Genomic DNA, 14257 nt, shown 5'->3' on the forward strand with positions numbered 1-14257 from the left:
TGATTGCCTAAATGAAACTCTAAGTTTCTGTATTTTGCTTTGTATTTCATAAAATGTAACCAAAGGACAATTTCTATTACTGCAAGAGAGGCAGTGTGGTGTGTGATAGACAGCATGGACTGTGGGCACTAAGTTCTGTGATTTGAATACCAGTTCCAACATTACTGTGAATGTTAGATAAGTTACTGATTTCTCCATTCCTTAGTTCCCTCATCTGTCATCTATTATAAGTATTATGCAATTATCTGTAAAACCCTTAGAAAGGTGTCTGGCATAGTATGCTCTATTTCTTTGCTTTTATATTCCCCCAATGTGAAATAGTTTTAGGACCTTATCGGCAAAAAGGAAATAATCATACTCCAGTAACCATGTTCTTATTTTGAAGCCTAGAAAATATAACCTTTAAATTATGCTTAAAAATTTTAGGAAGAATAAGATTCATAAAAAAATTATACACTTCTGTCCAAAGAAGCTCATGGAATTCTAACATTAGTGCTAGTGCGGTTTTGAGGAATGGAGTGTTCGGACCACATTTAGAATGAAAATCATTGGAAGATAAGTGCAAGTAAGGGATTTGTTAGAAAAGCAGTTTGTAAGAAGATGACCTAGCTAGAGAGAGTGAATTGCTGGTGTCATGTGATATAAGGCATAATTTACCATCGTGAATTTTTTTTTTTTCAGCATGTGGGATTGGACTCATTGCCTCATGTATATGCTAAGCAAGTGCCCTACCACTGAGCTACATCCTCAGCCCCATCATGAACTTTTAAAAAGCGTGGATGGACATGGGTGATGCTGAGGGTATAGTTCAGTGGCATATTATTTGCCTAGCGTGAATAAGGCTAGATGTGGGTTCCATCCTCAGCACTGCCAAAAAAAAAAAAAAAAAAAAAAGACACAAAAATGCATGATAGTGTTTCAGGTAACCAGAATATAACCAAAAAAAAAAAAAAAAAAAAAAAAAAAAAAAATTGTTAGGGCTTAGTTTCTTCAAAATTTCAGTAAGCCAGACAGTTCCCTAAATCTTTGAATCCTTTTGTCAGTTTCAGTATTTTTGATTGTTCTGATTTTAATATAAGGAAGTGACTGAGGTTTTTGAACATTTATTTCTTCAGTGGCAAATAACTTTCACTTGATGAAATCTTTAAGGGTTATATACAAAGCAAAGGGTAAAATTCATACAGAACCCACTTGTCAGTTTTATTCCTTGGATTTTACATTGTATCAAAGGAACAAACCTGGAGCAACAGCACATGCCTATAGTACCAGCTGCTTGGAGATTGAGGCAGAAGGATTGCTTGAACCCAGGAGTTTTGAGACCAGCCTGCACAACATAGCAGGACATATCTCAAAAAACGAAGAGTTCCTGGCATGGTGGTGCTAGGGCCCTAAGCAACTCAGTGAGGCTCTGTCTCTAAATAAATTGCAAAGTAGGGCTGGGGATGTGGATCAGTTGTTGAGTGCCCCTAAGTTCAATTCCCAATACCAAAAAAATAATAATAATAATTAAATTTTAAAAATGGGCATTGGAAGCAAGTAAGTTCTCTGTATGTGGTAGTGTTTTTTTTTTTTTTTTTTTTTTTTTTTTTAACGTAATTCATCAGAGGGCAACAAAAACCTAAAACCAAGTGAAAATTTTTATTTCTGGTATTTTTAAAGATTCTTTTTAGTTATACAGACAGTAGATTATTTTGACATATACATACATATAGTATAACTTCCCATTCTTGTGATTATACATGATGTGGAGTTATACTGGTCATGTATTCATATATGAACATAGGAAGGTTATGTCTGATTGATTCTACTGTCTTTCCTGTTCCCCTCTCTTCTGCCTTCCCTTCATTCCCCTTTGTGTAATCCAATGAACTTCTATTCTCCCCTTGCTCCCATTATGTATTAGAATCTGCATATCAGAGAGAACAATCTGCCCTGGGATTTTGGGGACTGACTTATTTCACTTAGCATGATAATCTCTAGTCCTATCCATGTACTTCATTATTCTTTATAGTTGAGTAATATTCCATTGTGTATATATACCACATTTCTTTATCCATTCTTCTGTTTCTGGTATCTCTTATTTGACAATCTTTTGAGCCCTGAATTTAGATGCTGCCTAACCTGTAACTGTGTTTTAAGGTGTTACAAGTCGAATTATGTCTCTAAAACAAAAATAGATATGTTGGACTCCTAATCCCCTGTACCTCATATTATGACCTTATTTGGGGATAGGATATTTCAAAGGTAATCAAGTTAAAATGAGTTCATTACTCTTTATGGTTGAGTAGTATTCTGTTGTGTATTATCACATCCATTCATCTGTTGAAGACGGGATACCTAGGTTGATTCCATAGCTTACCTATTTCAAATTGAGCTGCTATCACCTGATGTGGCTGTGTCACTGTAGTATGCCGATTTTAAATCCTTTGTATGTATACTGAGGAGTGGAATAACTGAGTCAAATGGTGATTCCATTCCTGGTTTTTTAAGGAGTCTTCATACTGCTTTTCAGAATGGTTGCACCATTTTGCAGTCCCACCTTTTCCCCCACATCTTTGCCAATGTTTATTGTTACTTGAATATTATGCTAAGTGAAATAAGCCAGTCCCCAAAAGTCAAATGTTTTCTCTGATATGTGGAAGTTAACCCACAGTAAGGGGAGGGAGGGAATAGAAGTTCAGCTGATTAGACAATGAGGAATGGAGGGAAGGGTGGGGGGATAGGGAAAGGAAAGACAGTGATATGAATCTGATACAATTTTCCTATGTATATACATGAATATATCACTAAGCCCACCATCATGTACATCCACAAGAATGGGGTCCTAATTAGAATAAGGTGTATTGTAGTTCTTGCTTCTATAATTACATCAAAATCTACATCATGCACAACCATAGAAACAAAAAGATCTGCCCCATTTGTATACAACGATCAAAATGCAATCTGAAAAATTTTTTTAAAAATTAAAAAATGAATTCTGTCAGGTATAACTAAAAAGAACCCATAATTTTTTTAAAAATTCAAGAGCAAAAGGGAAGATTACTACATTTGTTTGAAACAAAAAATGAGTTCATTAGAGTGGACCCTAATCCAATATGGCTAGTGTCTTTACTAAACAAAGAGAATTTGGACACAAATAACACACGTAGGAAGACCACGAAGATTGCATAGAGATGCTTCTCTACATGTTAAGGAATGCCAAAGTGTGTCAACACACCACCAGGAGAAAGGAGAGTGATGTGGACCAGATGCCCCTTGCATCCCTGAGAACTATTGCTGATTCCTAGATCTTGGACTTCTAGCCTCCAGAACTGTGAGACAATAACTTCCTTTTAGTCACCCAATTTATAGGGTTTTTTTTTTTTTTTTTGTCATAGTATCTAAAAAATTAATATGTAATAATCCACCTTTTGGTGGCATCACTATCAAAAATGGGTACTGCAATAAAATTAAATGTGGTTTCTTCCATGTGCAATAAAATGTTCCCATAGAATTAGCCTTGACTAAGGAAGGATGAGATTCCTGGCTTTTGATAGTAGGAAGGATGCTGTGTTCTTAAGTTTTCCAATACTTCTGTAGACACCTGTGCAGCTGTGTAATTGAGTTCCTCTTGGGACTTGTCTGGGACTCCTGAGCTTGTCCCACCTGGGCTCAATCAACCCCACACAATGTAGCTTTTTTCTCATTTAAGTCTGTCAGCTATTACCTAACCATATCTTTCTCAACTCAACTCTAGGCTGTGGCGTAGTTTCCGTAAGCACTGAAGTTTCTGTAGTTTCTGTAGCAGCCATTGCTCCAGTTGGACTGTGATGAGAATTTGCCTTTGGCCAGGAGTATTCAACCTAGGAGAGTTTTTGCAGGCTTCTTATGATCCATGACCTTGATGCAAGGCATTAATTCAACCAGAACTGATTACATTGCTCTCTCCTTAAAACTTCCTTGTACTTAGGATAAAATCAAAATACCTTGCCATGACTTAAAAGGTTCTGCAGAATCCATTTCCTACTTCTCTAAGTTCTCATTTCACTGCCCCATTTGTTATACTCCACACCAGTTGCCCTTACTGGAAAACTTGCTCTCTGGTTCTTCAATTAATGCTGCTCCTCACTCAGGTGTCAGCAGAAGTCACCACTTCCATTAACCCTTCCGTCCACTCCCTCTAAAGGTGGGTTCCTCATCATTTTGTTAATATGGTTAAGATATTTTCAACATTTTTAATTGCATTTTCTCCATTAAAGTTTAAGTTCCATGACAGCAAGAAGGATCATAGCTGTACCTCCATCACTTGGCACGGTGCCTGAAACATAGTGTGATTTGTTATACCTTGTTGAATTGGCTTACTTTCTAGAAGTTTACAGATAGATCAAGAACTTATGTTGGAAACAAAAAAATCATGCACATGATATTTTGAATTTGTCACCTGATCCTGATATTAAATGTCCTAGCAAGGACCCAAATACAAAAGCATAATACCTTTGTCACTCTTATAACTTCACTCCATTAAAATATCAAACTAAATTTATGGAAGACAACAACGAAGGTTATTTTAATCTTTTATGATAAAAAATTCCAAAATCTTAGTTGCTAAAATTTTTTCTTTTTTCTTTTGTGGTGCTGGTGATCAAACTCGGGGCCTCACATATGGTAGGCAAGTGTGGTTCCCCTGAGCTATATCCCCAGCCCAATAGCTGAAATTTGTACAGTCATTAATATCTGTTTTAAAAAATATTTTAATAATTATTTAAGTATGTCAAAAGGAGCTAACTGACGAAATAATGAGAAAAGTTAGAAGAAATTTACCAGCAATGATTTCATTCACATTAGCTTTTCATTGCTGTGACAAAAATACCTGAGGGGAAAAAAAAGAGGACAGATTTATTTGGCTCATGCTTTGAGAGGCTTCAGTCCAGGGTCAGCTCCGTTTCTTTGGACAAAACAGCATTGCAGAAAGACGTGGCAGAGAAAAGCTATTCACCTCATGGCTGGGCAGCAAAGAAGGAGCAAGAGAAAAGAGCTAAGGACAAAACATCATCCCCAAAGGCACGCCCCAAGGACCCACTCCATTCAACTGGGTTCCACCTTCTACAGTTTCCACCACATTCTAATAGTCCATTCAGCTATCAGAACCCATCAAGGGATTAATACACTGATGAGGTCAAGCCCTCATGATCTAATTTTTTCCCAATAGCCCCACCCCTGAACACTGAAGCACTTGAGAATCAAGCCTTCAGTACACGCGCCTTTGGGGGACATTCCAGAGACAAACCATAACAATACATTTCAATAAAATGAGCTTTATGTTTGAGTTTCAGTGGGTAGAAACTATAAAGTTCATTACTGCATTTATTCACTCTGCGTTTACTTAGCAACTGTCATGTACTGGACAGTGTGCTTAGGATACAGCAATAAAGAAGACAGATAAGAAGGCGTTCATGTTATTGTTGGAGAGACAGATGAATGAGAAAACAAGTAATGTAAATTTAGCTGGTGATGAGCATCATGAAATCCAGCAGGATGGGAGGGCTAAGTAGTAATAAGAAAAATAAGACTCAGTATTAAATCTCTTCTCAAGGTTCACAGCTTGTGATCCCATGCTGGATTGTGTCAGGGGGCGGTTCAGGGACAGGGCCAATGTGTCCGAGCAGTTTTTACCAGAACTCTTAACAGCACCAACTGTACTCCTATTGTGCTTGGTAATCACCAAATACACTATTTTTTTAAAGCACCCGTTGAGTGCTGATGATGTTCCCTTTCTAACACCATCAGCTCCCCATCCTAGTGAGAATAAAAACCTAATATCTAACTGTGATCCTCTGCACCCTGCATAACCCAGCTTCTGCCTCCTGCTTTGCTGTTCTTTAGTCTCCGAGATGACAAGACCTTTATACTTGCTGTTCCCTCTGCCTGAAATCTCCTTCATTCTCTGCTGGTATGTATTTGCTTGTCTATTTTTGCAACTCTTCCCGCCCCACCCCAATACTATAAACTTGAAGGGTATGCAGGACCCTCATCATTCATTCATTCATTCATTCATTCTCACCAGAGCCCATAACCATGCCTGGCACATAGCAGACAATATTTGTTGAGATAACAAACAATTTGAAAGAATGCAGTCATGCTACAGGAGAGGCCTCTGAGGAGATGGCTTTTGAATAAAGACTGGAATGGTGTGACTTGAAGCTATATATAGAGTCTAATGTCTGGGGAATTAGGGTTTTTGACAGGGTCTAAAATGGGCTTCCTCAAAATTAGCCAGGCTGACACAATCAGTTGACTCTTCACCAGGACTGAACTCGGATCAGTCCCACATGTAATTTGCTCACTTGCCACACAGATAAGGGCCTGCACCTTCCTTCCAGATTTTTCAAACAGATCCTCATTCTGTCTGCCAACAATGGAAACAGAGTCGCCATTGAGGTAGAAGTAATCTCTATCGAGTATGGTGTTCAAGCAGCCAGGTAAAACACGAACACAAGCCAGGCATGGTGGTGCATGCCTGTAATCCTGGTGTCTTGGGAGGCTGAGGCAGAAGGATCACGAGTTTAAAACCAGCCTCAGAAAAAGCGAGGTGCTAAGCAACTCAGTGAGATACCGTCTCTAAATAAAATACACAACATGGTTGGGGATGTGACTCAGTGGTCAAGAGCCCAGGTACCACTCTCCACTTCCAACAAAAAAACCATGAACACAAAATTTTTTGAGTAGAATAGCTGGAAACAAATTTCACAGTTTTAAATCACCTTAGTTGTAAATACTGGCAAAATAGCTTTAAGGTCTCAAATGTGTGATTATTTTATAATATCAATATTTTTATTGAAACTAAGGAGAAAGGAATCAATCGTACATGCACACACAATTTTCCCTACCACTTTCTGTAAATGAAAAGCAGATTTATTATACAGCCTAAGGATAATCTGTATCTTTACTTTTTTACCACAAGGTGGCGCCAAAGTGTCATTGTTTCTATTTTAGAAATTTCTGGCAGTTCTTACTAGCTAAAGATTAGGTCTAAGCTTATGAACTGCACCTGATCTTTTCTTTTGAATTCAAAATTAAATCGAAATGTATTCTACAAAATTTTAATATTCTTAACTGTGGAGAAGCAACTCTTCCCCCCAAAACCCAAAAGAATATATACGTAAAATAAATGACATGAGTAACTGTCCACAGTCCAGTATGAAGGTTTGATGGAAGTATATTTAGTATTATTTTTGTTCCTTCTACTAAATATGAAAAACCTTAGCTGAATTGAAATAATCATTGGCTTTATATTTCTTACATTCATTCATGCTCAAAGAGGATGTTTGAGAAAAATAATATCAAAGGAAGTATGGCAATTTCTAGTGTCTGAGTCATTGAGATTAACTTGCTTTTTATTGACATCAAATTTGCCAAATTTTTTTTTATTTTCCATGAAAGTTAAAGCTAAAAATGAGAGCAATTAGCATGATTGTGATTTCTGACTATGAAATGAGGGGTTTTAACCCATGATTTCCAGGTTCCTTCTATTTCTAATCCTCTATTTCTGAGGATTTAAAAAACAATAAGGAGAAAATTTGGCACAACATAAGATAGAACATTCTAATCACTAGAACTGTGCAAAGGTGGACTTTCCTACCTGTGGAGGTATGAATATGCTAACTACAGGTGTCTAAGAATGGCAGGGATGCTGGTCAGCCTTCTTCAGCCTTATAGAAATCCTTCACCACTTTGGTGCTCAGGCCACATGCTTGACTGCTCCCAGCCAGTGACTCACAGCCAAGACACTAAATAGGCCTATTCCTGGAGACTTGGCACTGCTCTGGTAGGTGATTTTGTTTTGGGGTCCCCCCTTGGCCTTGTTGAAATTTTTTACAGAACTGCGCTGCAGTCTCAGACTCGCCTTCCTTTGTCTTCAGTCTAAGATGATTCCTTCCTTTTCTTCCTTACCTGGGTCCAGGCCTGCACCCCAGTCTGATGGCTCTACCAGTCTTCCTCGGTTCCTTCTCCATTTTCCCTCCTAAAGTTTTCCCCTAACAAATCTCTCACAAGAGTAATCCTGTATTGGTTTCTGCTTCTCAGAGTCATAAGTGAGGGTGTAGGGCTACATCAGAATCAGGAACTTTTAAACATTGGGAATCCATGGTTTCACCTGAGACCTACTCTAATAGAATCAAGGAAGGTGGAACCCTAGGGTTTCTATTTTTAAAATCTTCCCCCATGTGATTTACATATAGACATTTCTGCATTAATTGAGGCCATTCAGTCCCTAGTAGATTAGATCTGAGTAGGTACGTGGTAATCTTTCTTGAAAAAATGAAATTAAAAAAAAAATTTGAAAAGTTTTGCAACTTTATGTTATTTTATAATAAAGGGAATACACTGGAAGAATGCCTATAATGTGTTCCCTATCACCTCAATATCTCCACTTTATCTTTCATTTAAAATTTTTAAATATTAGTAAATTTTATACTAATATTTCATATTAGTAAATTTTAAATATTAGTAAATTTTTAAAACTTGCTCCACAGCCTTCTATAACCTAGATTCATATATTTTAATACTTAATACATGTGTGAGAGAAATATCAGTAAATAGTACCAGATTTTGCCAACCAGACCTGTAAATACCATATTTGGCACCACTGTCCAGCACCATGACCTGGTCTCTGTGGTTTGTTTGATTTTGTTTTCTTCCTTTCCAAAGTAATCTGAAAATTACACATGCATGGTTGGTAGTTTGCTGTGTTTTTAAAAGAATTGCCTCAGGATTGATTATTTATTTATTGTGGTGCTGGGGAATGAACACAGGGCCTTGTGCATACTGGGCAAGCACCCTGCCACTGAGCCACATCCCAGCCGCCCAACCCTGAATCTTTTGTTTTCAAAAACCTTAGGATTGTTAAATTTTCCATTTTGTTGCTCCTTTTATTTTGAAAAATGATAGTAAGCAGTCACTAGACAAAAAAATAACTAATTGCTTGGGATTCACCCAAGAGGTATTTGGGAGTGTCTTTTTTTGAGACTGTATTATGTCCAGTTTAGGAAAAGAAAATGTGAAGTCTTTCCTCCACATCCTACCAAAAGTTTCTCTCTTCAATTTCTTATTACCTCCTTCTTTTCTAGATTTCTTTTCAAATATGTCTGTGCAGATAAGGAAGAACTTTCCAGGATATTTCAAAAAACCTCTGCCCACCTCAAGTGCTGGTTTTCAGTATGTGCATTGTGGTATGCATGGATTTTACACATAGCTCCCTAAAACAATTGTCTTTCCAAAGTGTTTAAAGTTTTATTTAGAATTCTGAGGAGATAAAATACCCTTGATTCCATGACTGAACTTCGTACTGGCATTTTGGTCTTAAAAAATTGTCAGCACAACCAGGCAGTAATCGTCTTACTCTGGGTTTTACTCTGATATTTCTTGCCTTTTACTCTTCTATCTCTCAACAATATCTGGTTTCTTCAACACTCATTGAATTTTTTACCTAGTTCTGTTTCTCCCCAGTAGTTTACATACTCAGACTATGGAGCCCACTTGTGGTTCCCTAATTCAGAAGCTGTTCCCTTGAGTTTCATTCTCCTCTTGCGTTAAAATTGAAAGAGTAAGATCAAGAAAAGAAAATCAGCTTTAGAAAGGATTAGGCAAGAATAGGAAAATGCTTCTGATATTTATCCAACTGTTTTGAAATCTGCGGTCAATATGGGTCTTTGGAAGAACTGAAAAGGATATCTGACCTCAGGATATTCAACCAGGTCAGGAGAGTAAGAGGCTGTTTTGGTGATGTTTCGAAAAAGGCTGGCTTCAAGCCAGTCCTGCCAGAAGCCTCACTACCAGCCCTCCCATCCCAAAGGTCCATTGACTATGCACAGGTGGCATGTGCAGCTGCTGGCCACCCTCAACCCTTGCCCAAGCTTCGAATAAAGAGAGGCCAGAAACTCAAATTCAGCCATGTGTGTAGCTTAAAAGAATGTTTTTAATTTGTTAGGGATTTTACATCGTTACTATTTTTTTGTCCATCAAAATGATGATTGTTTTAAATGATCCCTAAAAAATTAAATGTCATTTCCTATGAACAATAAGTGATGTTGAGACACTGAAGGAAAAGACAAGTGAGAAAAAGCACCTTACTTAAGACTTAAGAGGATGACTGCTAGGTTTGGGGACCTAACGTGGGAGTGTCTCCATCCCAAAGTCCTGGATACAAGTGTGGAGGCTCAGAGCATGGACACAATCCAATGGCAATTGATGGTGGAAATAGTTCTTATCTTGAAGATTCACTTATTAGAGTATATGTCGACAGATATTTGATCGGTGGGGATTAGACCCAATAGTCTTTATTCTCTGAATCTATCACAGTTTGAAATGTTTTTGAACCCATGTTTTGTACCCGTGTGTGTAGGTATATATAAATACATATATATTTACTGGCTACATATTCAGCTTCTAATTTCAGGTGGCAATTTTGGACCTGTGCTTTTATTTAAACTCAATAGTCATTTCTCACAGGTTACCTAATTATATCAAGAATAATTATGTCAAAAATATTTGGGTTGACTTTTGGATAAAGGGTAGGGTAAATTCTAAGTGCTAAGGACTTCCTCTGAGCCATTTGTTATGAGGTATTTTAAAACTCATCATGGGTTCTTCTTGGCTCATCCTACAATAGAATCTTCAGTTATCAGCTCACAATGACATCAAAAGTTTGAAATTGCTTGATCTCAACTTGCCAGGAAAGGTGGTCACCTTTGCAGTGTGTCACTCTGAATTTTACATAATCTTGTAAATGGTTTTCAAAAATAATCAGTAGAGTGCAATAACTAGTCCAAAACTTGTTTTGTGGGCAAAAGAAAAAAAAAAAACTTATTAGAACAAACACACCACATCTATTTGTTTTTAGATTATATCTTGTTGCTTTCGTGTTACAATGGTAGAGTTGAAAAATTGTGACAGAAACCATATGGCCCACAAAGCCCAAAATATTTACTGTCTGGACCTCTCTATAAAACAATAAAAACAAACGTAAACCGTCCAAAAGGAAACAAACAGGCAAATAAAATGAATAGGCAATGCAGAGAAGAGCACATTGGAATGTCCAACAAATATATGGAAAAGATGCACTTGTACTCGAGGAGATTCAAATTTAGACCACACAGTTTTCATTTTATATGAGATAGATTGCAAAATTTTAAGTCTTGCAATACTAAGTGATTGTGAGATGTAGAGTAATGGAGATTCTTATTCTCTGCTAAGGGAAGTATAAATAGTCACTTTTGAGAGTAATTTAGCAACATCTAGTAATGGTTAATGTATATAATCTATGATGGAGAAATCCCCCTACCAGAAATACATGCACGTACACACACACACACACACACACACACACACACACACATATGGTATCATATAAAGGAAATATACACATTTTAGAGAAAGTCCTGCATGCAAGCAAGGAAGTATATACAAGATTATTCCTAATTGCATTGTTATAAAAATAAAAAAAAAAAAAACAGTATTAACCATGACGATGGATAAATACATACTAAGAGGTGATTTATTATATATGTCCATTTGACTGGGCAAAGGATATCCAGATAGCTGGTAAAAGATTATGTCTGTCTGTGAAGGTGTTTCTAAAAGAAATTAGGATTTGAATATGTAGACTGAGTAAAGATGCCTTCATTCATTGAAGCACGTAGATATCTCATCCATTGTGAATTTGAGTAGAACAAAAAGTTGGAGGAAGAGTGAAGTTGCTCTTTCTGCTTGAGCTGGACACCCATCTTCTTCTTCCTTTGGATTTCGGCGGTTACCCGGGTTCTTTTGGGTTTGGATTAGCACTAACCCATTGGACTTACTGGACCTTCAGCAGGCAGATGGCAGATCTTGAGATCTAGCTTCATTAATTGCCCGGGCCAATAATGCATAATCAATCTCTTCCTATATATCTTTACATGTCCTGTTGATTCTGTTCTCTGGTGAACACTGGGCATATTTTATAAATGGAATCCAATATAGTAATGAATATTAATTAACAATAGCAGCCAGATGCAGTGGTGCACACCTGTAATTCCAGTGATTTGCAGGAACATGGCAAGTTCTAGGCCAGACTTAGCAATTCAATGAGACCCTGTCACAAAATAAAAAATAAAAATATAATGGACTTAGGATGAGCTCAGTGGTAGAGCACCCCTGGGTTCAATTCCCAGTATTGAATTTATTTATTTATTTTTGTATTTTGGTTAGATTTGAAGATACTCCTTATAGTTTATGGAAAATTACGGTGGATTTTTGTTTCATTTGGTTTTGGTTTTTTGTTTTTATGCTCTCTTGGAACATCTTATTTAAGAGATGAAGATGAATAGGTCAATTTCTCATTAATGTGAAGCTCACATAATGTAGCAACTGTAAGAAATACTAGCTCTTTAATAAAGCCTAACATTTTTCTTCCTTAGAAAGTTTTTTGTTTGTAATATTTTGTCTTTTTGGCTAAGTCACAAATTTCAATTCCTTTTTTCTTAACTTTTTCATCTGACAAACAATAGGAATTTATTGTTTAACAAAATCTACATCTCTCTCTCTCTTTTTTTTTTTAATCTGAATGTCTCATTTCATCCAAGTTTCCAGGCATAAAATTTTATTCCTGAAAAGAAAAGAATAACATTCTCCAAATATGGACCATAGACCACCTGTATCACTTTAACTTGATGTGCTTCAAAATGTGGATTCCTGAGTTCCACCCAGGCCAACAACATCATTCTGCATTTATTTTTATCAAACTCTGCATGTTATTCTTATGATCACTAAAATGTGGAAAACATTATGTGTTTTATTTTTAATATTTTGTGGTTCTGGGGATTAAACCCAGGGTCTCTTTCATGCTAAGCAAGTGGTCTACCATTGAGGTACATCCCCAGCCCCAAAACACTACTTAAAAAAAAGGAAGTGAATTTTTTGATAGCAATAAAATTAATCAAGTGGTCCGAGACAGACATTACTACCCTATGTACATGTGCAATTACACAAATGGTGTGAATCTACATTGTGTACAACCATAGAAATGAAAAGTTGGGGGGCTGGGGGTGTAGCTCATTGGTAGACCACTTCTAGCACTGTGTTCGATCCTCAGCACCACACAAAATAAATGAATAAAATAAAAGTATTGTGTCCATCTACAAATAAAAATATTTAAAAAAAACAAATGAAAAGTTGTATCCCATTTGTGTACAATGAATCAAAATGCAGCCTGTAAAAATAAAAAATAATTTAAAAACAAATAAAATTGATCAGAATAATAATTGTTAATTTTAAACAAGCAGAGGGTAGTGATATCTTGGCAAGAGAAATTCTCATCTTTCATCATTTTTAAGGAAGAAAGGATCAAGGGCAGTGATGCATGCCTGCCATCCCAGCTACTGGGGAGCCTGAGGCAGAAGGATTTCAAGTTTGAGGTCAGCCTGAGAATCTGTCCCAAAATGAAACATAAAAAGGACTGGGGACATAGCTCAGAGGTGGAGTGCCCCTAGATTCAATCCCCAGAACTACACACACACACACACACACACACACACACACACACATGACATGTGTGTGTGTGCAATAAGAAATAAAACAGAAAAGACAGGACTTAAGAAAAAATGAAGAAATTTTAGAATTTTCTCCTCACTTCATTTACTCATGAAAGTTTCTGGAAAATAATAGAAATGACTTAGACAATGAAAATCAATTTAGGGAAGGATCCTAGAACACCAGACAAGAGGAGCCAGGAGTTGCCTATGATGATCTTGAGCAGAGCACAGTATCTGAGAGTTCAGAGAGTTGCCCAACTGTAAGTTCTCTTTCAACTCTACAGTCAGTAGGAATATGTCATTCCTAAAACTGTGAAGTCATGTCTGTATTTATTGACTCTCTAGAATAAATTTATAGTATGTTAGTCATTTGCCCAACCTGGAATTATTTTTATGATAAACTCTTGAACACAAAGATAATGAAAAATTTTCATTTTAAGAGAGCTTATTGGTCTGTACCAACTTGTTTCCATTGTCTTTAATTTTACCTACATGAGATGACTAGTTAACTTTATATGATGGTGACATTTTAAACCCTTTTTGCTTTAATTTAATGGATTCATAAAATGTGTCTCCAGTATGGAGAAGAGCAACTCAAAGACAAAGCAGAAAGCAAGAAGGCAGGTACCCATATACTTGAATCTGGTACAGACAATGATTCTGTGAATTCTGTTAGGCCATGGGGAATCCAAGTTCAGAAAAGGAGGGAATGC

This window comes from Sciurus vulgaris, assembly GCF_902686455.1.
Source record: "Sciurus vulgaris genome assembly, chromosome: 11".
NCBI classification, from domain to species: domain Eukaryota; kingdom Metazoa; phylum Chordata; class Mammalia; order Rodentia; family Sciuridae; genus Sciurus; species Sciurus vulgaris.